This window comes from Vicugna pacos, chromosome 34 (assembly GCF_048564905.1).
Source record: "Vicugna pacos chromosome 34, VicPac4, whole genome shotgun sequence".
NCBI classification, from domain to species: Eukaryota; Metazoa; Chordata; class Mammalia; order Artiodactyla; family Camelidae; genus Vicugna; species Vicugna pacos.
The window spans coordinates 13485796-13512713 of record NC_133020.1 but is presented as its reverse complement, the minus strand read 5'-3'; the positions used below and the strand labels follow the sequence as shown (position 1 = coordinate 13512713).

Below are 26918 nucleotides of genomic sequence, written 5' to 3'. Positions count from 1 at the left end.
ATGCTGCCATAGGAGCCTCCTCCTTGGTGAGCTCACAGCCTGTGCAGCTCCACCTCCACAACTTCTGGGAGCTTGCAAGTGCTGGAGGGATGCCCCCAGGAGGCAGGGCTGAAATCTGAGCTGTACCTCAGGAGGCTTTGGCAGATTTATGCTTCTAGTGCCTTTGTAAGCTCAGTGCATGCAGGACATCTGAGCAGATTACTGGTGCCTAGCTGGGGCAGGTCTGGTATTAGCAGATTCAGGATTTGCAGGCATGTGCATGTGGAGGTAGGGCTGGGATCTAGGCTGACTTTATAGCTCCCATAATGTGTCCAAGAGTGTGACTACACTCAACTTCAGTAAGTCCTGGTGCTTGACTTCAGTGGATCTACCTTGGTGGCTTTCTGAGCACAGCACATGAGGGACACCCAGGCAGATTGTCTGCATTCCCATAGCTGAGGTGCGGCCAAGGACAGTGCAAACAGCAGTGTACTATGTGAGCCCACAGAATGAGTGACAGGCAGTACCACAGAGTGTACTTCCCAGTGAACAGCTTCCGTGGAGGTATACTCAGCTCTTCTCCCAGTGGAAGTGCTCCAGTCCCACCTACCTCACACTACAGTGCAGAAATGGATCTGGGGGACTCTACTCCATCAACTGGGGAGCAGACTCAGCCCCCAACAGGGCTGTGACAATCACAGAGAAAAGAGGAAGTTCTGCTCAACATCCAGTGCAGGCTCTGGTCATAACAAAATCAACAAATCATACTCTGATCAAGGGACTAACAGACAGCACACACAGAGGATAGACACGGCAGGCATTCATGCTAGAAACAGCACTCACAAAAATGTTAGACTAAAGCAGGCTACACAGAGATGCTCCCACATAAAAACAGTCCTTCAAGACCAGAGTAGATAACTGTTACTCCTAAATTCATAGAGTCTGAGAAAGATGAGTAACGTGAAGAAGCAGAGGAATCACTCCCAATTAAAAGGACATGAAAAATCCCCTGAAAGAAGAAACAATGAAACAGATCTCTCTAGTCTACCAGATCCCAAGTTCAAAATGAGATAATAAAAATACTGAAGGAATTAAGAAAGGCTATTGATATAAGTGTAGATCACTGTAACAAGGAATTAGGAAGTATAAAGAGGAGTACATTAAAATTAGAAAACTCACTTGCCAAGACAAAAGCTGAGCTGAAGGCAACAAATAGCAAACTAAATAATGCGAAAGACTGAATAAGTGATCTGGAAGATAGAATAATGGAAATCACCAAATCAGGACAGCAGACAGAAAGACAAATAAAAAAAAAAGAAAAGAAAAGAAAAGAAAGCAACATGAGAGATCTATGAAGTAATATAAAGCATGCCAATCTACACATAATAGGGATCCCTGAAGCAGAAGAAAGAGAAAAGAAGATCGAAAATGTATTTGAAGAAATTATTGCTGAAAACTCCCCAAACTCAAAGAAGGAAAGAGATATCCAGGTACAGGAAGAACAGAGGGTTCCAAAAAAAATGAACCCAATCAGACCTATACCAAGACATATTACAATTAAAATGGTGAAAGTTAAAGATAAAGAGTTGATTCTAAAGGCAGCAAGAGAAAAACAAGGAGTTAGCTATAAGGAAAACTCCATAAGGTTATCAGCTGATTTCTCTACAGAAACACTGCAGTCCAGAAGGGAGTGGCATATTCAAAGTCCTAGTAGGGGAAAAACCTGCAACCTAGGGTACTCCACCCCACAAAGTTATCATTTAATATAAAAGGAGAGATAAAGAATTTCTCAATCAAAAACTAAAAGAATACAGCAATACTAAATCTATTCTACAAGAAATATTGAAAGGTCTCTAAATAGAAAAAGAGCTAGAATCTATAGAAAAGAGAAAATCACAACTGGAAATGCAATAACCACAATGAACAGCAAAAGAATAAGCAGGAAGATGTAAAAGTGGACATCAAAATCATAAAACATGGGGGAGAGGAGTAAGAAAGTGTAAATGTTTTCCTTTTTTTAAAGAATGGGTTTAAACCTACATGGCTGCCAATCATGTAAGTAGATACAGCAATGGGTTAACATACTTGAAAAACAGGGAAAACACACATCAAAAACATACAATAGATTCACAAAAACCACAAAGAAGAAAACTCAAGCATAATACAAGAGTAAACCATCAAACCACAAAAGAAAAAAACAGTAAGAAAAAGAAAGGAACAAAGAAGAAATACAAAATCAACTGGAAAACAAGATTTAAAATGGCAATAAATATATATCTATGAATAATTACCTTAAAATCAATGGACTAAATGCTCCAATCAAAAGACATAGGGTGGCAGATTGGATAATAAAACAAGAGCCTACAATATGTTACCTACAAGAGATCCACTTTAGGGTGAAGGACACAGATAAATTGAAAGTGAGGGGATGGGAAAAGACATTTCATGCAAATGGAAATGGCAAGAAAGTATTGGTAGCAATACTTACACCGGACAAAAAATAGACTTTAAAACAAAGGCCATAAAGAAAGATAAAAAAGGACCCTATATAATTATAAAAGGATCAATACAAAAAGAGGATATTACACTCATTAATATATTTGCACCCAAAATAAGAGCACCTAAATATATAAAACAGATACTTATAGACATAAAGAGAGAAACTGATGGGGATACAATAATAGTAGGAGACTTTAACATCCCACTAACATCAATGGACAGATCTTCTAGACAGAAAATCAGTAAGGCAACAGAGGTCCTAAATGACACAATAGAACAGTTAGGCTTGATATTTTCAGGACATTACATCCCAAAACATCAGAATATACATGCTTTTCAAGTGCACATGGAATATTTCTAGGAGAAACCACATACTAGGACAAAAAATAAGCCACAATAAATTTAAGAGGATAGAAATTATTTCAGGCATCTTTTTTGAACACAACAGCATGAAACTAGAAAGTAACCACAGAAAGAGAAATGAGAAAAAACAATTACATGGAGACTAAACAGCTTGCTACTAAAAAACCAATGAGTCAACAATGAAATCAAAGAGAAAATTTAAAAATGCCTTGAGACAAATAAAAATGAAAACACAGCCACACAAAATCTATGGGATGCAACACAAGCAGTCCTAAGAGGGAAGTTCATAGTGATACAGGCCTTTCTCAAAAAACAAGAAAAACCTCAAATACACAATCTAACCTACCACTGAAAAAGTTAGTAAAAGAACAAACAAAATCTAAAGTCAGCAGAAGTAAAGAAATAATAAAGATCAGAGAGGAATTCAATAAAATAGAGATTAAAAAACAATAGAAAAATCAGTAAAATGAAGGGCTGGTTTTCTGAAAGAGTAAACAAAATAAACCTCTGGCCAGGCTCACCAAGAAGAAGAGAGAGAGAGGACTCAAATAAACAAAATAACAAATGAAAGAAGAGAAATAACAATTGATATCACAGGTATACAAAAAACCATAAGAAAATACTATGAATAATTCTATGTCAACAAATTGGACAACCTAGAAGAAATAGCCAAGTTTCCAGTCTGTCAAAACTAAATCAAGAAGAAATAGATAATTTGAACAGAATGTTCAGTAGGAGTGAAATAGAATCTGTAATTTAAAAACTTCTTGCAAACACATACACCTACAGCCAATTAATTGCCAACAAAGGAGGCAAGAATATACAATGGAGAAAAGAGTCTCTTTGGCAAGTGGTTTTGGGAAAGGTGGACAGCTGCATGTAAATCAGTGATTTCAGAATACTCCCTCACATCATACACAAAAATAAACTCAAAATGGCTTAAAGACTTAAACATAAGACAGTATACTATAAATCACCTAAAAGAGAACATAGGCAAAACATTCTCTGACATAAATCTTACAAAAGTTTTCCTAGATCAGTCTCCCGGGGCAATAGAAATAAAAGCAAAAATGAACAAATGGGACCTAATCAAACTTATAAGCTTCTGCACAGCAAAGTAAACCATAAACAAAATGAAAATACAACCTACAGATTGGGAGAAAATATTTGCAAATGATGCAACTGACAAGGGCTTAATCCAGCATATACAAACAGCTCATCAACTCAACAACAAAGAAACAAGCAACCCAATCAAAAAATGGGTAGAAGACCTAAATAGACATTTCTCCAAAGAAGACATACATACGGCCAATAGGCACATGAAAAGATGCTCAATATAGTTAATTATCAGAGAAATGTAATTCAAAACTACAATGAGGTATCACCTCACACTGGTCAGAATGACCATCATTTAAAAGTCCACAAATAATAAATGCTAGAGAGGGTTTGGAGAAAAGGGAATCCTCCTATACTGTTGATGAGAATGTAATTTGGTGCCACCACTATGGAAAATAGTATGGAGATTCCCTAAAAAACTAAAAATAGACTTACCATATCATACAGCAATCCCACTCCTGAGCATATATCTAGAGAATACTCTTAATTCAAAAAACATACATGCACCCCAGTGTTTATAGCAGCACTATTTACAATAGCCAAGACATGGAAACAACCTAAGTGTCCATCCACAGATGATTGGATAAAGAAGATGTGGTGTTTGTATATATATATATATACACACAACACACACACACTCACACACACTGGAATACTATTCAGCAATAAAAAAGAATGAAATAATGCCATTTGCAGCCACATGGATGGACCCAGAGATTATCATACTAGGTGAAGTAAGTCAGACAGAGAAAGGTAAATGTCATATGACATCCCTTATATGTGGAATCTAAAAAAAATGATACAAATGAACTTATTTACAAAACAGAGACAGGCTCACAGACATAGAAAACAAAGCTATGTTACCAAAGGGGAAGGGGGGAAGGATAAATTAGGAGTTTGGAATTAGCAGATACAATCTACTATATACAAAATAGATAAACATCACAGTCATATGATATAGCACAGGGAACTATACTTACTATCTTGTAATAACCTATAATGAAAAAGAACATGTGTATATGTAAAACTGAACCACTATGCTGTACATCAGAAACTAACAGAACATTGTAAATCAAGTATACTTCAAAACAAAAAAGAAAAAAATTCCATCACTTCAATAAAATGACATCATTATTTTGATGTATTTTCTAGCAGAAACTAACCTGGGACTAGATAGTTTATAATTGTTTCATTATTTAATTGAAATTCTAAAATTAAATCTATATTTTGATTGAGGGTGATGCACCTAAGAAATTTTTTTTTGTCAAATCCTAAAGGAAAATAATATTCATAATGAGACTGCTTGCTTTTAAATTTTGTCCAGTTTTCTTCGAGAAGGAGGCATTCATACTTTTCCATTCTTGTAAGATCATTAGTGTGGTAAAGTCAATTCAGTGTGGCTTCTTAAATTATTATTCTCAGAATTCTTGTTGGGAGGTGTGTGCTGTGCCTATCAACAGTTATTTTAAACAAGTCTTTTTAATTAATACCCAAACTTTCTATTTCTGGAGGTATTAATTTTGATTAATCTCTTGGGTAAATAGGCCCATAGCTATCAGTAGCTTTTCTAACAGAGTAGATAGGTCATGTATTTTTCTGAACCTTTGCATATCTAAGAATAAATTTGTTACTTTTCTACATTAAAGGCAATTTAAACATAAGTTCTGATGTCATTTCTTTGCCCTCTCAACACTCTAATGATATTTTTCAATTAAGTATTTGGTGTTTAATAAAACAGAGGAGAAGTCTGATGTCAACGTGATTTTTGTTTCTTGAAATATAGTATATTGTGTCTCCATTCTTCACCCACCCAGCAATACTCACTCATGGCATATATACCCTCTTATGTCCATCTTAAGCTAAAACTCATAGACTTTATCTTGCCTATTATTCAAACATGCTGACAAAATGGTTTTAAATATAGGTCTCTTTTTTATTAATATCATTCAAAATGTACTTTAGAAGCCTAAAGTGAAACACTGGCCGTTACTCTCTGAAGGTCATCCTTGTCAAATGTGGTGATGAACAGGCAAAGAGGTACTTGGCAACTTCTAGACTGTCCTCACTCTCTTTCACTTCACCTGCAGCTTGTCTTCCTATCTGCCAAATTTGTTGATGAGCAAGACACTTGTTTGGACACAGAGGCAATAACTAACTATACAGAGACAATATCTTTCTCTTTGCAAATCCCACTTAGGCAGCTATATAGGGTTGACTTTTGAATTAATTAGTTGGTGACTCCTTCCCTGTTCCTTCAACTAGATTTTTCTGGCTGTTATTATCTCAGCTCCTACTATAGGTATAGAAGCTTTAAATCCTGTACCTCTTATTTCATAAGACTCATTATGATCTCTGCTTCTCTTACTAAACCCTAGCTGATATTGTTATTGATACCGCAAGTTGGTACAGGGGAGAGAAATGTAACAATGGGACTTTAGAAATGATTCTCTAATCTGTCTAAATTTAGGAGTAATGACCCTGTTGCCAGTAGTAAAAAGGTAGCCTAAAGTGGCAAAATAGTTACTTAAAATTATAACACATGGTCACCAGCAATCAATTACCTATAGGAATAGCTGTTACCATAGATTATCTTAGTGGAAAAACAGTAGCGGTTATTGATTGCTTTCAGATGCACTGCACAACTTGAAGAAAGAAAATAATGAGTTCAGAGCTTTAAATTTCTATCTTTCAATCTGGGTAAGGAATCAGAGGGCTTCTATGAGTGCCCTAAAATAAATCTTTATCTCTTTTAGCTGCAGCTAAGCCCAAAGTCTAGTTATGTGGATGTCTAGGTTACAATGAAAATTGAACTTATAGTACCAAATGGCCTCATATATTAACGTTAGAACATTGATTGGGAATAAGTGAGAGAATTGTGGTGGGAACATAGAGCAGACTCCAGTGAGGCTAAAATCCCAAATTTTGTCAAGCATCTTTTGCATCAGAAATAGCCTCATGTATTCTGTCTCTTCTCTTGTCTGATGAACCAGTAATGACCTTTCCTGAATTGGTTGCTTTTAGGTTCCAATGACCCAGGATATGGACTTGGAAGACTTGGAAGGTATTCCTTCCCCTGAAGTACAAGTTGTTCCATCTGATCCTGCCTACCAGTAAAAAAGGGTCACAATGCCTATGGAGCCTCTTTGGATTTTAGAGACGACATAAACTACTACTCTGATCCACCTACTGGGTAACCCAAAAGGCTGCTGGTTTGGTGTGGATCCTGGAGGAATCTCAGCATCAGATCCAGGGTGCTGCACAATCTTTTCTATCATTTGGGCCATATAACTCAGAAGATATGATTGTGCTTGTGCTTGGTAGATAGGGACACTGTACGGAGCCTTTGACAGGGTCCCATAGGATTCTGAAGCAAAGCTCCACCATCTTCTGCAGATGACTACTGTCCTTTGAGAAATAGCTCTGCCCCTCTGTTGGCTCTAACACAGACTGATAGCTTGACCATAAGCCACCAAGTTACCATGTGACCTCAGCTGCCCATCATGAACTGAGTATTGTATGGCATACAAAACCATAACATTGAGCACACAAGCAGCACACTATCATTAATCTACATTGGCCTTGAGAAATTCCTATAGAAAGTAGTAAGTTGTATGAGTCTGGTTCCATCTTCTGCTACATTCTCCTGCCTCTTCTCTCTGTTGCACCTTTGAATGCATTGGGAATTCCTATAGCTAAGAAAAACTTTGGGCCTGGTTTAAAAACGGTTTTGAATTATATGCTGGCACCACCTGAAATTGGATGGCTGCAGTACCACAGCTCTGCTCTGGGGCAGACCTGAAGAATACTGATGAAGGAAAAACCTCATTGGGCAGAATTTCAAGTGGTACATTTAGCTGTCTACTGTATTGATACCAAAGAGTTGGACAGAAGTATAGATTTATGTTTACTCAAGGGCATTTGCTGACATCTGGCTGGATGGGTCAGATTAAACAGAATTGGAAGATTGATGACATAGTGATCTGGGGTAGAACTGTGTGGATGGAGCTCTCCAAATGAGCACAAAATATGGAGATATTTGTGTCCCATGGGAATATCACCAAAGAGCAATCTCAGCAAAAGACAATATTTATAGTAAGGTAGAAAAGATGACCTGTTCTGTAAATGTCAGAAAAATGCATCATTTTTCTTCAGACATCTCTGCCCTTGCCAACTGGACTTCTGCACAAAGTGGTCATGTGGGCAGGGATGGAGGTTATGTATGGACTTAGCAATGTGGATTTCCACTGACCAAAACCATTGCAATGAGTCCAAGCTACAGTAGCAGAGACCAACAATGAACCTCCTGCTTTAGGACGATTCCAGGAGCATATGCCAACCTTGGTAGCAGGATGATTACACTAGATTAATTCTATCATTCAAGGGGTACACTTTGTTCTCACTGAAATAGACTATTTCAGTTCTATTTCAGACTAATATAATTTGGAAGCATATTTACATTTCCTGCCTAAAATACTTCTGCCCAAACCACCACAATCTATGGATTTATCGAAAGCCTAATTGTAATATTCCAAAGAATATCACTTCCAACCAAGGAACTCATTTTACAGCAAATGAAGTATAGTGATAGTCTCAATTCATAGAATTCACTAGTCTTACAATATCCCCATCACTTAAAACAACTGTCCTAATGAAATGGTAAAATGGCATTTTGCATTAAGTTATCTTTTAGAGTAATTAAAAATATTTTCTTTTACCTCCATTTATTCCATTTCTGTTACTCTATTTTTATTTTTCAGTTTTATTAGGTAGAATTGTTACAATTTGACTGCACATATACAATACATTGCATGTAAATACATATACGCAACACACTGCTCGTATTTTTTAAAATTTAGATCTATGTACTGTTCATTGTTTCTAAGAAAATTTAGAGTGCTAGCTTTTTAACTTATATAGTTATCTGATACTCTTTATTCCTTTATGTTGGTCCATGTTTCTGACCTACATAATATTCTTTCTCCCTAAGGAACTTTAACATTTCTCTTAGAGTAGTTCTACTGACAATGTATTCCCTCAGTCCTGATGTCTGAGAACATTTTTATTTCTTCTTCATTTTAAAGAAAGCTTTTGCCAGATATAGAATTATGGGTTGATTTTTTGTCTTCCAACAGTTGAAAAATGTCACTTTATTGTCTGCTTGCTTGTACAGTTTTTGAATGAGACATATAATTCTAAGCCTTGTCCCTCTATAGGTAATATATCTTTTTTTCTCTGGGTGCCTGCAAAATTTTTGTTTGCCTTTGGTTTGCAGCTATTTCAATATGATATGCTTAAGGTGTAGGGTTTTTGTACTCATCCTATTTGATTCTCTGAGCTTTTTGGATATGTGACTTTTCCTTCTATAGGGGTAGAGCATTCTTTTTGTCCTACAATTAGTTTTTGTTGCTTTTTTCTCTGCAAATTAAGGTTTTTGTTTCACAGAGGAGATAGGAGAGAAGGGTTTCAGCGTGGCTGTGCTCCCCTCTCCCAACCAGCACTGTCAAGCAATATTTCCCAGGACTCTCCCCACCCTTTCTTGTGACAGCCTGGTTGGATTCCTGGAGGAAAAGCCTGAAAGAGTGTGCAATCCCTTGTATGTCTATGTCCGTCAGGAGTCTCACACTTATTTTAGCCCATACCTGCTCTTTAGTAATTTGGTAAAAAAATTCCTAGCTATATCTTCTTACTGATTTATATGGCATCTGGAAGCATCTGCCCAAGGTAAAAAAAAAAAAAGTGCTTAGACCTTATTTTTCTCTGTCTCTCCAGATTTCAAGTTAGTTCTTTGCCTTGTAACTGCAGTTTGCAAATGGATTCAAGAAAAGTCATAAATTTGCCCGGCTAATTTATCTTGCTATAAGGACGACATTCTTTTTAGCTCTCTGAGCTAAATGTAGGAGCCAACAATGGCCTTTTGAAGGCTTCATTATGATGCCAACTGGGTGGCAACACTTTGTGAGGCTGAGATAATGTCCTCTAGTTTGTGATATATACTATGATTTAATAACAAAAGTAAGATTCATGAGTCCCAAAATCAAGGATATGGGAGTGCCTCCTTTTGTAATTACACTGAATGTTCCACTAGTGAATGTTTTGTTTCTTGTCCCACAACTTTGGGCTCTGCTGGTCTGGAGACAGTGGTTCCCAAGGGAAGATTGATTCCATTAAACTAGAAATTACCTGGCTTTTTGGCCAACTCATACCAGTGAACTATACTGTACTGGTTTGGGTAATTGATAATATTAAGGAGAAATTAGGGTTGTAGCTGTTACATAATGGACATAAAAGAAGTATGTCTGAAACACAGCAGATGCTCTGGGGGTGCCTCTTACTTCACCCATATCCTATGATAAAATTAATGGAATGCTACAACAAACCAGTAAAATTAGGACCATTAATGGCACAAACCCTTCAAAAATAAAAGTTTGGATCATTCACATCAGGTAAGAAAACACAACCATTTGAGGGCAACGATAACATGTAATGAGTAGTAGAATACAGTTATAAATAACACTTGCAACCATGTGATGAATTGTTATAAATACCATTTGCAAGCTTGTGACCAATTGTTATCCTAACACTTATTAATGATTCTCCCTTCACTGAACCCAGAATGATGCACTTGTCTTATCAGAAGAAGGAGGAATGACTGTGGACAGACAAAAACAACTTTTGTGAACTACAGGAACTTTCATTAGAAGGGAATATGACTGGATGGCTTTGAGCTTAATATCTGTAATTCAACCTGATAGTAATACAGGTTCAAATTACCACACTAATGCTTAGGTTATTTTACCTTGTAAACAGAATATTCTTTATTTTAAATTAGGATAATATCTACTACATATTATTTGTTATATTTTTAAAAGCATCCAAATATAGGGCCTAGTAAAAGGCATATTAATTTTCTTCATTCCTTCCCCTTTCTGAAAAATACTTTCTTGTTGAATTTATGTATTATCCTCTTTAACATCCTGAAAAATCTTGTTTTTTTCCCCCTCTAGTTTGTTCCTTTCTTCTCCTACAAACCTTAAATACAAGTCTTCACTTTCTTAGAAAAAAATATTAATTTGGGTCTTGTAGACTAGAGTTTCCTAACTTATGTAGCAAGGTACGATGGTGTACTAAGGTTCATTGATGTGCCACGTGTAATATACTGACCCTCTCAGCTACCAGTGCGTCAACTTGGGTCTGAGGCAGCTGAAATCCCAGTTATCTTTGTTCTTCCCAGACCGTGAGCAGCTACTTTCATTTATCACAGTGTTCCTTCCATTAAAAAAAGTATTGTAATTTTAAAATTTGTACTATGACTGAAAACACTATAATTCTTCAGAGAGGAATTAGGGAGATTGATTTCTAGAATTAATTTTCCAAAAGTGATTTTATCCAAGCAGATTTAATGAAACCAGGGATATGAAAATTAGGTACAAGTTGTTTTGATGTCATTTTTATATAGGTCTTTCATTGAGACCATTTTGGTGCTGTGGACATTGGACTCTGCAATTTTATTCCAGATATTTTATACTTTTCTCAATTATTCTATATTCTTCAGTTCAATATAATTAAGTAAGAATATTGCTTAACATGTATAAAAAATAACTAGAAAGAATCTGCTTTAAGAAATTCCTAGTTAATTGGTGTGTTTAGGTTTTCTATTTCTTCATGATTCAGTCTTGGTAGGTTGTATGCTACTAGGAATTTATTCATTTCTTCCAGGTTGTCCAATTTGTTGGTGCATACTGTTCTCATTTTCTCTGGTAAGCCTAGATAAAGGTTTGTCAATTTTGTTTATCTTTTCAAAAAACCACCTCTTAGTTTCATTGATCTTTTAAATTGCCTTGTTAGCCTCTATTTCAATTATTTTTGCTGTGATCTTTGTTACCTTCCTTCCCCTAACTTTGGGTTTTGTTTGTTCTTCTTCTTCTAGTTCCTTGTTGTGTAAAGTTAGGTTGTATGAAATTTTTCTTGCTTCTTGTTATAGGTATTTCTAGCTATGAACTTCCCTCTTAGAAACTGCTTTTGCTGCATCCCATAAGTTTTGGTATATTGTATTTCTATTTTCATTTGTTTCAATGTATTTTTTATTTCTGTTTTGATTTCTCCTTTGACCCATTATTCAGGAATGAATTATTTTTACTAAAATAAAATTATTTATAATTCTAGAACTCAATGTAATTTAATTGCTAACTTAAAAACTGAACATAAATTTTCATTTATGTTTCATCAATATCTACATGTATAGTATATAAATATAAGAGTAATATGGATGATTTAATATTAATTTTTTTCCAGATGCTATGTACAAACATTTGGAATACTGCAGTAAATTCTGAGTACCTACAGATTCACAAACTGGAACATTTAAAAAAGCAAGAAAATGGAGGTTTGACATTACTAGCAAATGACTTTGTTATGCAAAAATCTATGGAGTCTATACCAATAGAAAAGAAGCATCTGAGAAGTTAATTTAAGTTTTTTCTTACTTAAGTTATTTTGCTGCTCAAATATTTATATACTCTGAAGCTGTGTGTGTTTCTGAACTCCTGACTTTCACAGCATCCTGATAGTTTCCCTTTGTTTCGAGGACATAGAGCAAGAAATATGGAGAAGCATTCCCTTAAGGCCTTGAGAAATATTAGGAAAGCAGATGTTTAAGATCACAATTTCCCTTATGGTAGTGCTGACTGTCATATTCTGAATGACAAAGGCATCCATGTGTTCTTTTAAATGTGTTTGTATGTATGTTTACGATACGTAGGTGCCCTCTAAAATATGAGGACCCAAAACAGAGGCCCCTCTTGCTCAGTTATAATTATAGTACTAGTTCTATCATTTTTACTGAGTGCCAGGTAATACCTTCTACTTAGGACCCATTTTATCCATTTGGGTCACCTAACTACCTTGGAAGACTTTTAGGTACCTCTTCCTTTCTTTATGACTTCCTGTATTAGTTTTCTATTGCCAAGTAACATAGTGCCACAAGTTTAGTAACTTAAAGCAGCATGTATTTATTATCTCAGTTTTTGTGGGTCAGGAGTTTGGGTCTGACCTAGATATATCCTCTGCTCAGAGTCTCACAAGGCTATAACCAACGTGTTATTTGGGCTGCATTTTCAACTGAGAGTTTTATTGGTAAAGAATCTATCCCAATCTCATTTCATTTGTTGATAGAATTTATTTCCTTATGGTTATATGATTGAGGGTCTTGGCTTTTTTTGCTGGTTGTTGGCTAACACCCACCCTCAGGTTCTAGAGGCTGTACCAAGACTCTATAGACCACTTGTAGTAACTTTCCATGTGGGCTTCATCAGCATGGCTGCTTACTTCATCAAACCAGCAGAGAATCTCTCTCTTTAGGGAAGGTCCAGTTCCTTTTTCAAGGGCTTTTTCCAGATTAAGTCAGGTTTACCAAAGATTATCCTCTTTTGGTTAATTAAAACTCAATTTATTTGGGAACTTAATTACATCTGAAAAATTCATTCACCTTTGCCGTATTCTATTGGCTAGAAGTGAGTTACAGGTTCTACTCATACACAAGGGGAGATTATTATACAGGGTGTGAACACAAAGCAGTGGAGATCAGCTTAGAATTGTTTACCACACTTCCTTTTCCCAAGAAGTTGTTTCTTGAGTTTTCCCAGGTTTGCCTAGTTAACACTTCAGTAAACTTCTTTGAAAACTGCAGGACAATAATAAGAATTACCAGACTGTGCTTAATTCATAGTCTTCCTTAATGGCAGAATAGGATGTGTAGATAGAAACTGCTCAAGATGATCTCTGTGCTGTTACTACTCTGATAAGTACTACTCGAACTACTACTATTACTACTATGATTACCATTAGCCAACATTTATCAAGATATTACTATACACCCAATATTTCTCAAAGTGTTTTACCAGAATTTAACCTTTGTAAAAAACCTCACCAAACAGGGGCTATTTTTATTATGCCCATTTTATATTTCTGGAAACATATGCACAGAGAAGTTTAGAACATGCAGAAATTAAAAAGTAGAGATTTTAATTCAGGTAGTAAGCCTTCAGGCACTAAATTAGACTGTCTCTTATATTATAGCACTTAGTAGCTCTTAGAAACTTCAGATTTCCTCTTCAGTTGTTTCTTTTTTAAGTTTATTCTGTTTTTCAAAAGTTCTATTTCAAAAATTGCTGCTCAATTGCTACAACTGAAATTCATCTAAAAACGTTTATTATTTTAGGGTTTTTTTTTTTCTTTGCTTTCTGTTTTTTGGATTTTTTTCCTGTGATCTCGCTTTACTCTAGCACTTTTTTCTAGAATAATATTCAGCCTGTATGTATAAATAAGGCCACCATGGTAGGTAAAATATGGAAATCCTTCAGTACTTATTGGTAAGTAGTTGCCCCATACTGAAAATCCCTCCTACCGGCCAGTCTATCTTAGTCCCCAGCTGAAGAAACCTTGGACCTCTCCACAATTCTGCAAGTAGAGGATTAACATCTGGCAACGTAGTTGTCTATTCTAATTGGTCAGTGCTTGGTACCACAAGGATTGGTAAATATTTTGAACATCATCCTACATATAGATCGAAGCCATATCTTTTTCATTCTCCAGTGTCTTTGAATTTCTGTTTTATATAACTTGAGTTCTCTTTCTTTTGTACCTATTCTGATAGCCGCTTTAAGATATATATTATGAGTCAGATCAAGTCAGATCAATTTCTATGAAATTTTTGCATATTCTATGAGGAAGATTTAGATTCTCTTGTTTCATATTTCTTTTATATTTAGTATATACCTCCATGATAGTAATGATCTCATAATGTTTATCTGTACATATGATCCTTTCTCTGTTAGAGGCAATGTCATTTCCTCTGGGCATCTCTAGTGCTTAGAATAGTGTGTGAGTAAATAACAAAGACTGCACTTGTTGAATGAAACTTTGAATGATTGGTTAGCTCAATCAGGAGGTAGAATGAGACTGGAAATGTGTACTTGAGGACCTTTGGGGAGATTCAAATATAATAAAACTGTCTAATTGGAGTTTTAGGGAGGCAAGTCTAGAGTATGAGCGTATCTAAGGAAACTGATCAGTTGGTGAGTTAATGATGAATTATTTTCCCTTTGCCATTAGCCAAGATGTTTGAGAGTGAACTATTATAAAAATAATTCCTTTTTATTTGCTTACAGAAGCCAAACTTAATAAACTCTATCTATTACTGTATTATTCCAAACCTATTTCTCTTATTACAGAATGGAACTTTCAGTATTAATATTATTTATAACTTACTGAGCATCTATTTTATATTAAGCACTATGTACTAAATAAATTATGATACATTATTTGTTATAATAGAGCCTCTATCTGTAGTTTATTGAGCACCCACGTACTATGTTCTATGCTAGGGAATTTATGAAGCTTAGCAATTAAGCAATGCAAATCTAACTGTGTAATTTCCAAACTTAAAACCTTTTAAGTGATTCGTCATTGCTCTCACAATGAAGTCCAGTTTTTAGGCAAGAAATCACTTCTTAAGATAGAGATGACCTCTTTAGGAAGGTATTACTTATTCTCCAAGCCTGGATTAGGTGATCCTCTAAAAACCGCACAGTATTTTAACTAAATTGAAAGAACCAAATTATAAAAATAAGTATTAACCACCCTGCACTAATTTCTTATTACTTACAAACATTTCCTGTTTCTGTCCTGTCTCCACCACTGCAGGATAGATTTCTTGAGGACAGGCACCTAGTATAGGTCTGGAGCACAGGAATTGCTAAATAAATATTTAATGAATAGATTAATTGAAGGGAAAAATTATATTTAGAAACAATAACAACCAAACCTCATCATCTATTTGTCAAGCCGCTTTTGCTTTGCAAAACACATTTACTTGTGTCCTATCACTTAGCCCTCGGAACCGACTTGAAAGACAGGCACTGTCACCATTTTAGAGATGAGAAAACTGAGTAACACACTTATTCCAAGGACCAGTCTAGGAAGCAGGAGTACTCGGACGGGGAACCCGGGTCTCCCACCAAACAGAGCGGCAGCGTCTTCACCACACCCTGTGCACTGCATTAGGGGTTGGCTCCCAATATTAAAACTGAACAGCAGGAATACGAATTCCGAAGAAAGGGTATGACTGGAAGAGCTTGCTCTGGCGCAGAGCGACTGAAGGGACGAGATGTGTTTGCGCCCTCCCCTCATGACTTAACGCAATTTAAAGTATATTTTGTGAGTTTTTAATATAAATGATAAAGCAAATCCACACGCTCCAGCCTTTTTCGAAAATCTTTCCCTCAGCTTTTTAACTTTCACCCACCTATTTCCTTCCTTCCGTCTTTCCTGAGGCTCATAGAGGGCGCTCACAAAGTGCTACTCACTGGCTGAGCAAAGCTCCACTCAGAAAGCACACCTCGCGCCGCAACCGAGAGGCGCAGCGCCACCACCTCAGACTTCCTTCTCTTTTCCACGGCAGGAGGCGGGGCCAATTTTTCTCATTCAAATAAAAAACCAGAAGATTTGCATGGGGACCGGCCAGTCCGTGAACCTATTGGTTGAAAGCGCAGTGGGCGTGGCCAATAGTACGACCACCGAGTCCCGCCTACAGTAATTTGCATAACGGCCCCGGCGCGTGCAAGGGAGAAGCGGGTTTGTTTTTGAATCTGCGGAGGCGGCGGCGGCGGCAGCGGCGGCAGCGGCGGCGCGGCGGCTGAAGCGCGCGAGTGAGGCGGCGGCGGCGGGGACGGCTGCGCGGGACGGCGCTGTAGGAAGGAACTTGGTTCCCCCTCCCTCATCTCCCGCCCCAAAAGGTATATGTGAGTCCCAAGGGGTGTTATAACCACATTTTCTTAAATTACTATTGTATTTCTGAGGAGTCAAGACTGCATTATGGCGGCTGCGGGAGTTGTGTTTGCGCCTGCGCGGTTGCGGAGCTGCGGGCGGGCGCTGCATGGGAGCACGTGATCTTGCGGGGTCGGGCTCTAGCTGCAGTTGTGCAGCTGGCGGGGCGGTGGCTGCGCAAGCGCAATATTCATTTTCAAGATCTAATGTTCTTGTTGGACGCCATTCGGGTTCTAGATTTAATTTTACTCATTCTTGAGGGGTTTCATTTTGTTACCCTAAAATTCCCACATTTTTCAAGGAAAATGTTTCTTTTATGTTGTATACCTGTAGCGACCTCAGACTCTTTTCCTGTATTCCCTGAGAAGCTGTCGACTTAATTTTCTGTAAAAGTGATTGTCCACTTGTGGTTCTCGATTTTAATTTCACTTTTAGGGTATTGCTGGATTCAAGTTTATATTTAGGGAGATAAAGATCAGCACCTAGTGGTGTTCTCACGGGAAGTGCATTTATTTGAACTGCATGTTTGCAAATACATTTTTAACCCTATTTTTACCAGTTCTGTTATGAAATGTTTTCAAAGTTAAAACAATTTGAGTTTTGGAAATATTGAGGGGCAGGGAGCAGTGGAAGAACCTATATAATGTTGTTTGAGAAGAAATCTCCGTCTCCTTGGCTTTTTATTATTTTTTAAAATAATTGATTCTCAGTGAGTTTTAATTTTAATCAGTGTGTACCTCTGATCTTACTTGCATCTGAGTTTTACGTTTTTTCTGTCTTTCATCACATGTCTGTTATTGCTTCAGTTAGATTATTTTCATTACTCTGACTTTTTAACTCATTTTCTTAGCATTTTGTAATGAGATGTAAAATATAACACAAACTTGGTGAATTTTTCTGATGAAGACTTCTACAAAGAACTCACAATTACACTGAGGCCTTTATGAGGAAATCGTCAACCATCAATAAAAGAGTCAGTTGATTAAAAAACTGCCATATATGCATGTGTATAAGATACAGTTGTGTTATATTTTTTAAATTGTGTGTTCCTGGTTTAGTTTTTTTTAAAAAGGTAGTTGTAAGTATGCTACTGATAATTTTAGTTTAAAATGATAGTCACTTTATTTAAATCTTATATAAACAGACCTCTAGGAGACATTTTATGCATTTGTTATAATTTGTTATAATTCTGCCATTGTGCATCTGGGCTGAAAACTTGTGATTGGTTGTCATAAACTTCATCTGTGGTTTGTATATACAACAGTTGTTTTCTTGGTTGGTTATTTAGCTCTAGGTTTAAGTCAGTCACCTGTCAAGTGGAAAAGCGGCTGTGGCTTTATAATTTTGGCTGGTTTAGAGATTTTATTGCTTACAAGTACCGTTAAGTATTAAGTAGGTGTAATTGAAGGAAATATTTTTGGTTGGTGGATTTTTTAAAAAATGACATCACTTAGGAAATAGAATGCAGTGATAGAAACAATTCATTTTTTCTCAGCAGAGAATTTGTTGTTGATATAATTTCTGGACCTCTGAAATCTTCTACACAGAAATCTATTTAGAGGGCAGTTGTGTAATCTTTTCCCTTTATGATTCTGGGTGGTTACCCAGCACCTCCACCCTCTAGACATTATTACAGGTGTTTTAGAGTTGGAAATATGTTGCATTTTCTGTATCTGTGTGTGCATGTGTGTATATGTATACACATACATATTTAGGTTAAGAAAAGAAATTTGACCATAGGGTATAGGGCACTTTGAACTGCACTTCCAGAAAAGTGAAATATTTTGGTTTATATATTTAAGCTTATGTTTTTATTTGCATGTACAAATGATTGCCCTTTAGGTTAATGTTGCAGATCATCAGAGGCACTTGAAAAAACTGAAGAATATAATGTACTATGTAAATATGTATTGGTAGGACAATTTTGCTGCCACATTTGTTAGAAAAGCAAGTATAGTTCTGTAAACATAAAACTAACATTAATGAATTGTCTGAACATCTACTGTTTGTTCATTGGTACTCTCAATAACAAACGTGTTTTAGAATTTTAGTTTAGTAGTTACGATATAACAAAATTTTGACACATGTAGCATATATAAATATTAAGACTAGGTTAGGGAATGGATATTGAGTTACTGGAGGTCATTTAAAATCTTTAAATTTGTAAATTTTAAACATAAAATTTGGTTTAGGGAAAAAGGTTTGAATAATTCATAATTTCAAAGATTAGACAAAAGTCATTAAAATTTCTTTTTTCTTTAAATTGTGATTTGAATATGATATATATATATATTTTAAACTTTTTTTTTAGTTATTCATTAGAGCACATTTGTAAAATGTTGAAAACTAATTAGAAATAAACACACTACATGATTTGGTGTATTTTGTGACTTTTTTTTCTATTTATTGATTGATCAATTGGTTTATTGTTTGGATCATAATTTTATTCCTGCCCCTTTAACTTAGTATTATATTGTGGATATTTATCCATTTTATTATTCTTTCGAAATATGTTTCTTAATGATTATGTAATACTTATTTTCTGAAAATATCCCAAATTATTAAATATTCTTGAAATACATTTTGAATGGCTGCATAATATTGTTATCTTATTAAGAATGTACTGAGACTTACTAAACCTTTCTTTTTTATTGACCATTTTTGTTGCCCATTTCTCTATTACAAATTATGCTACAATGAATATCCTTGTACATGAGTTATGATCTGCATTTCGTAATATTTCTTCGAAATTACTGTTTCAAAGGGCTTTTAAAGTAATTTACAAAATTGGTAAGAACTCAGTTTTAAAAAAAGCACTTTCCATACTACCATCAATTTGATGGTCGAGAAATAGTAGCTCATTAACTTTTGTTTTCTGATAACTAGTGAAGTTGAACTTTTTAATATACATGCAACTTTCTTATTTTTTGTGACTTTGCTGTTTGAGGTTATTTTGTGTGGTGAATGTTAATGTTTTTCTTTCTAACAGCTATATGGCTATTAGCCTTTTGCTTTTCATATTTTTACAGGTTTATTTGGTTAAATTTTTTAAAAATTGCCTTTGGTTTTATATATTCAGAATTGTTACATTTTTATGTAGTCAAATGCACTGCTTTTTCATTTGTGATTTCTCCTAGGACTTCTCTGCATTAAAAAAAAAAAGAACTACCTGTTGTAAGATGAACTAAATGTTCATCTGTTTTGTTTATTTTTTCTAATGGTTTAATTCCCTTTAAAAGGACCTTTTAATCTCTGTGGAGTTTATTTTGATATTGTGTAAAGATGGATTGCTAGTTTCTGTCTTTTCCAAATGTGTATCTTCCTTAGAATTTTATGTTGATGATCCATTTCTTATTGCTTTGAGTTGCTTCTTTTGATCATCAGTTTGAGCTATCAGTTCTGTTTCATTTTCTAAGGATATTTAACTTGAGGCCCATTGGCTTTTGGGGGTTTTATAGATAGGCTTTAAAGGTTCGGTGGATTCCTTGATTAACACAGTTTTATGAGTGTGCATATGTGGATGTTTTTCTGGCCAGAGGGTTAGTTTTTATCAACTTCTCACAGGAATATGTAATATAAAGTCTAAAAGCATGTTAATGACCACTGTAACTGGGCATTACTTATATAGAAGTCCTGCAGTTTTATTTGCTATAGTGTTATAGACTATATAAACATATAGAGGGGCAGTACATAGAATTCCTTTTCACAATTTTCTAAACTAGTTTTCTCTGCTTTTGCAATATATTTGGCAATATTTTAAAAAAGTCAACTATTTGAAGTTTTGTTTAGAATTTCATTAAACCTAAGTTAGGGGGTAGGGTATAGCTCAGTGGTAGAGTGCAGTGCTTAGCATGCATGAGATCCTGGATTCAATCCCCAGTACTTCCATTAAAAATGAAAATAAGTAAGTAAACATAATTACCCCCACCTCCCAAAAAACCTAAATTAGAATGAGTTTACATCTTTATACTGTTAGGTTGTTTTTATTCATGAATATGATGCGTTTCTTGTAGCTCCCACAAAAATGTACTGTTTTTAGGAACTGTGGGAAAAATTGTGGTACCAGTTACATTTTCTTAAGGTGTTATTTTACTAGTTTCCCAATACTGATATTAATGTTAATAGGGATGTTATGGTAGAGGATCTAGGTCTACATTTCCATTTTTAATCTGCTTTGGGACATAATGACATGAAAACAGAGCATGTATGAAGTTGGAAGTGAGAAAAATAGGTTGCCAAGATAACGTATTCTATAATATTTGAAACCAAAATTGTTTTACTTTTTTTAACAGACTTTTTTTTTTAGTGGAGGAATTTTGAAAAGTTTTTCAAATCATTTTCTGGTCAGGATGGAGCCTAATAAATACTATCTAATAAAGGTAAAAATTTTTGGTTTTAGTTTCTTTGGTAACATTAAATATTTTTCTCATAAGGATGTTTTTCCTAATTATTAGTGTAAACTCATTTTCTATTAAATCTATCCTTTGTGCTGATTGCAGTGAAAAGTATAATCTTGGTTATTAGTATTGTATTTCAGTTATAATTCTGCTTTTTAAAAAATCATTTTCATAATAGGTTCAAGAAAGAATGTCAGGTTATTGCCAAAATATTGGTATTGAACTAGTTAAACTTGAAAATTGGTGGAGGCATGTAAAGAAGAAATCAAGGAAGCAAAGATAGAAATCAAATGGTTAAATATTAATGGCTTTATAAAAATAAATCTAAGAAATAGAAATCGAATGTTAAGATATTATTGGCTTTTCTTTAGCATTGTCTTCCTTTTCCATTTCTTCCATTTTCAGAAATTTTTTTGTCTTTGGATCTTTTTTGAGTGAATCCACTTATAAAAGTTTGCATATTTTATTTTTTTGTATATGAATTTTGCCCTTACCTGAGAACTTTTTCTAGTTCTGACATATCAATACTTGTTTTTGCAGATTATAATAGATACGAAGTAGCATATTGGGACAGGAGAAATGCTACAAGAAAAATGCATATGATTGGGGCAAGAAATGATGGCTAGCATCTCGATAGTTGAAGAGGGGTCAAATTTCAAGTGTTAGAAGAAGAATTTAAAAACTTAGTTTTGGGGTTATTTGGTTTGAGAATCATTCCTGGAGTCAACTCAGTATTTATAGCATGTTCATTATGGTAATTGATGATCTTATTAATGATTCTGAATTGTAGAGAATATTTAAATAGGTTTTATTTGTTTAAGAAGGCAAAGAGGTGTATGATTTGGTTCAGAAATATTTCTATTATAATTTTTGTTTTTAAGTTTTGAGGTATATGGAAAATTCATACATTGGCAAACCAGGTTTTCAAGGGAGTTGCATGTAGAAGGAGGTTTGAGAATAAAGTTCTTTCTTCTGAATTCCTAACAGTTGTGGGGTATGTTATAGATAAAAATTCGGTGATGTTTTAACAGTGGTTTATAAAAATATCAAGTAGCTCTGGGGAGCATTGTCCATCTCAGTTTCAAAGAGTACCTAGAAATTCCTTATCTATTAGTAGAGTGTCTCTTTTAAAATTCTTGCCCTTTTGACCTTGTTATGTTCTTTGGAGAACCCAAGACTAAAAATTACTCCTCAGTGTTCTTTCTCAGATTGTCCTACAGTCTACAGAGTAAATCAGTGCTTTTTTCCCCCCCTGTCATTTTAGTTTTTTTCCAAAACAGAAAAGTAAATTCCACAAAATTAAACTTTGTTATATATGCTTCAAGTTGTAAGGTGTAATCCATTTTGTGTTAGAGACAGTATGAGTGATGGGTAGTGTTTTCAGTTTTTTAAGTTTTGCAGAATGAGAAGACCAGGGCACTAGTGCTTACTTATACAAAAATTTCAGTTTTGAATTTTGATCTTTGGGTTTTTGAGTCTTTAAGAGAATGACTCAGGCATCTCCTTGGTAACCTTCCAGAAAGTGTGGCCGACCTAAGAGTACAGTTGGCAGTGCCTTCCTGAGACTCTTTATAATTGGACCTATATAACATGAATGTCAGGGAAATGAAGATGACCTATTAACTTTCCATCAGAAATATGCACTTATTCATGTCTGTAATTTTTAAAAATTGTTTAGAATACTATAAAAAAAAGCTTTGTGTTATTTTGTATCTAATAACTAGGAATAACAACTATATACCTTTTAGTCTGGAAGAGAGAGCCCCTTGTAGGATGATGTGGTAGTGGTGTCATTATGTCTAAGTACATAATCCTTTTCCCCCTTTCTTTGTTATTTGTATAGTCCTGTTTTACTTTGGGAAACTATTGTCTTGGTAGGTACCCAAGAATTATATGTATGACATTTTTATATTCTAATAAGAAATTTGAATTGTATATCAGAATAGTGATTGTCAGAACTTCCAGACCTGTAAAAGGATCTCTCTTTCAGTCAGTAATTCTCAAAGATAATGTGTGGAAGTTAGAAAGTAGGAAGAGATTCTGCTGTTTTGAGGGCCAGAAGCAAAAGAAAAAGAGATTGGTGAAACAATAATGAATGACTTGACTGCTTCAGCTCATTTTTAATGAAGACTTTCCAGCTTAGGAGTGTACATGCTCTGTTACCTTTATTAGATTAAATATCCTAAGAAAAGGAAGAAATGGGGAAAAGAATGCAAAGTAGACTTTTTAAACTCCTTTTGTTTCCTTTAGTTGGTACATGTCAGGAGCTGTTTGGATTACTGTAAAGGCTAAACTGCTCTGAGAAATTCTGTTACTGTTAATGATAACAAGTGTTTATTTTCCTTTTATATTAATACAGAGGGAAACTCTTCAGGTTTATAAGTGACTTCGGCTTAATATTTCGTTTTCATATGCTGAAGATGGTTTCTCGGTTGAACATGGCTGCTTTCACCAGCCAGGGGCAAGGGAGAAGGAACAGTGGGAGTGCCGATTCTTTGGGAGCATCATCTGGAAGTGGCACATATCACTTTGACTCGTGTTTTATGGATGAGAATTTAGTCACTGGAATGTACTGCTCTGGGAAGGGAATGTTGGGAAATGTGTTATCTAGCTGGACAAACATGCTCAGCTACAATTAGAAATTTTATAAAAGAAGAGAAATGGACGTTAGAGAACAGCTAGCATTTTCTGCTGCAAAAGGAAGCTGGAGACATGGTCTAATTAATTCATAATTTGATATTGAAAATTGATTTTCTGTTTTAAGAGTTAGATCCAGTCATAATTGTGTATCTTCCTTTGAAATAGAATTTTGCGAGCTTTATGGTCATGATTGATAACTGAGGTTCTAATGATAAATATTTACCTTGCTAGGTAGAATTCTTTCCTTTTCTACTTGCTTTTGAAAACATATTAAATCAAGATTAGTTTGAGAACTAAGTGTAGTATTTTTGAATCTTGCCAGTTAACTTACTTTAAAAAGGATGAAGGACTATAGGTAAACTCTCAGTGACAATTGTTTGAACTGCTTTTTTTAGTCTCAAAGTTGATTTTATGTTTGCATTATCTTATCCAGAGTCTATTTTTCTTTATTTACAACTATATGTATAAATTATACTTTTTCAGATGGCAAATGTGATTTTTGAGGGCCTTGTAATATACACAGGTAAAAAAATTATGGTCATAAATTCTTTGCATTCAGGTAAAACTTATCTGATTAATAAGTAAATAATTAAAAATAGCTCTCTGTAGATGCTAAGTGAAACAATGGATATTTGTGTAAGGCACAGGAAGTGGGACTGTATTGGGGGAAGATCAAGGAAACCTTAGAGGAGTTGAATTTTGAAGGATGAATTAGAAGGATATTCTTGGTAAAGGGAATAAAAAAGGTATTAAAATCTCAGAGATGGGTAGGAAAAAAGGTAGTATGTTTAGGAGAACATTCTCTGATATAAATCCTTGATTTTTGTAAATAGAGTCTTTGCTGCCATGTGCCTACCTACATAATGTGCCTAATAAAGGATATTTTTATCCTCAACTGTAAGTTCTCAAATTTCTCTTTTTACTTCGCTTTACTTTTTATCTCTTTTAAAGGATTTATTCTTTTCAACTTTTGTGTTTTTAGTCATTTGTGTGGTACTTTATAAGCTTCCTGCAATTAGGAATTTTATCTTATTGTTGTACATGACAAATGTCACATTTTATAAAGACAAATCCCTTAGGTACAGTAAGACCATGTTGAAAGTATAAAGATGCTTTCCACAATGCCTAACTTAATATTCAGTAAATATTTGCTTATTGAAAGAATAGAACTCCTTTGTTTTAGGTGGAGGTGCAAAAAAAAAATGGGATAGGGGAGTAAGATGTTCTAGCACCTTTCATTTAACTCATGATAATCCACAGATGTCAGAACTCTTTTTTTTTTTTGCATAATTAACGGTGAGATTTACTTAACCAAGCACCCACTGGATAAATTGTCAAAAGATTTGTCAGGCACTTTACATATGGAAAATTATAAACAGTGAAACAACTTTTGGAAAAAATTCTTCAGTCTCAGTAAGAAATAGAAGAAAATTAAGAAACCACCATTGCTTACCTATTAATAAGTTCCTAAAATATAACTCTGAAGGATATATGTATGCAGATTAATAAGGGTTGAATGACAAGATGGAATGACTTAATTATTTTGTGGTGTTCGTGTAATTCTCTTTCCCTATCAAACTTATTTTAAGTGATAATAAAAGCTGAAAGATAGAAACACACAAGCAAATTAAGAAAGAGGAAAAGAAAAGGCAAAAATTTTCCTAAAACCAGTTAGTAATATAATGAAGTGGAGAGTATAGTTATTATGTACTGGAACCTGGCCAACTAGTGTCTTCCAGCAGCACTTCTTACATATAAAATGGTGATACTGCCTACCTGGTAGGGTTATTTTGAGGATTAAATGAGATTAGTTATATAAAATGCTTAGCATTTGTTCCTGACACATTTTTGTCTCTGGCTTCAATCAGTTGATAAATCTATTAGTAAGGCATGAATGTTTACTAAGAAGCAGCTATGTGCATCTATAGGGAGCCCTGCAGTGCATGGTGATATATAGAAAATGACAGTATTCTTGCTTATGGAAACTAGAATTTAAGTGCATCTAAAAAGTAATTTAGAAAAGTAGGTTTGATAGTACCACTCACTGGTCGAGAAAATATGCATTTAGGAAAGTAGTTTACTTGCGAAGGTCCATGAGAGAGTCCAACTTTATGACTGAGTCATTAAATTAAGAAACAAAAACAAAAACACCAGAGTGTTTAAAGACTAAAAGCCCTTTGAGATTACTAAATTCACTCAGGCTTATCATGGTGAAAAAGCAGCCATTTTCTCACATTAATTATTTATCTTCAAGGTTTGTCATATTTCTTCAGACTGTCATTATTGCCAAAGTTAGAGATGAAATAATTTATTTTGGGGACTAGATTCATGTAGATTTATCCTATTTTCTTTTTTTAATGTCAGACTGCAATGTGATCCGTTACCCCTTATTTACCCTTCAGCTATGGAACTTGCTGGACATGCTCACTTAAAATTGAGACAAAACAAAGTGTCAGTTTTCTTCCATACCCCTTTCTTGTGGCCAAGTTTCTGCCTTTTAAGGCACAGATTTGACTGCATAAGTTTGTTTAATAATTTTCTCATTCTTTATTTTATTTTGATGTTTTATTTATCTAATGAGGTATTGATAAATATAGAAAGGCTTCCCTTTGTCTACTTAACAAAACTATATATCCAGTTGATATGAGGTAAGAGTTAACTTCTGTCTGGATATTATAATAATAATAATAATAATAATAATAGCAATAATAATAATAATAATAATTTACTAATTTGCTTAATTACAAGATTAGGAACCAATAGCCATCAAATTTATCTCAATGACTTTTCACTCATAGTACTTAAAACTGTAGGGTATCATGGTTCTCTTAAAATTCCCACATTTGTCAGTGTTCCTTGTGTGTCTGGAAGTGATATTCTTTACTCCTCTTAAAGCTGCGAATCTGTAAGTTATAAAAGACATACTATACTGATTTCCTATGAAGACTTAATAGGCATCATTTCTACATTTGAGATGCAGTCCTTGTTCCCTGTCATATTTAATTAAGAGAGATTTGTTTTAAAATGTCACATGTCTCTGTGGTCATGGTTACAAATTACATTTACCCAATTTTATCCTGGAAGGAAGGAAAACAAATTCTT

At 34.7% G+C, this 26918-nt stretch overlaps 2 protein-coding genes across 7 annotated transcripts in view; one reads left to right on the top strand and one right to left on the bottom strand.

The window, feature by feature from the left end:
* The window catches only part of GRIN2B (glutamate ionotropic receptor NMDA type subunit 2B), a 571331-nt gene extending 554860 nt beyond the window's left edge, over positions 1 to 16471 (bottom strand). For 5 of the 6 annotated variants that reach the window (XM_072954744.1, XM_072954745.1, XM_072954746.1 and 2 more), the window contains exons 1-2: positions 16259 to 16471; positions 15620 to 15709 (exon numbers count right to left, since the gene is read on the bottom strand). The gene's annotated coding sequence lies outside the window, so the exon portion shown is untranslated. The remainder of the gene's footprint in view (positions 1 to 15619; positions 15710 to 16258) is intronic. The other variant, XM_072954748.1, reaches the window with a different exon arrangement.
* A 122-nt stretch (positions 16472 to 16593) lies between these two features.
* Positions 16594 to 26918, top strand: part of ATF7IP (activating transcription factor 7 interacting protein) — a 91656-nt gene continuing 81331 nt past the window's right edge. The window contains exon 1 of the mRNA XM_072954754.1: positions 16594 to 16748. The gene's annotated coding sequence lies outside the window, so the exon portion shown is untranslated. The remainder of the gene's footprint in view (positions 16749 to 26918) is intronic.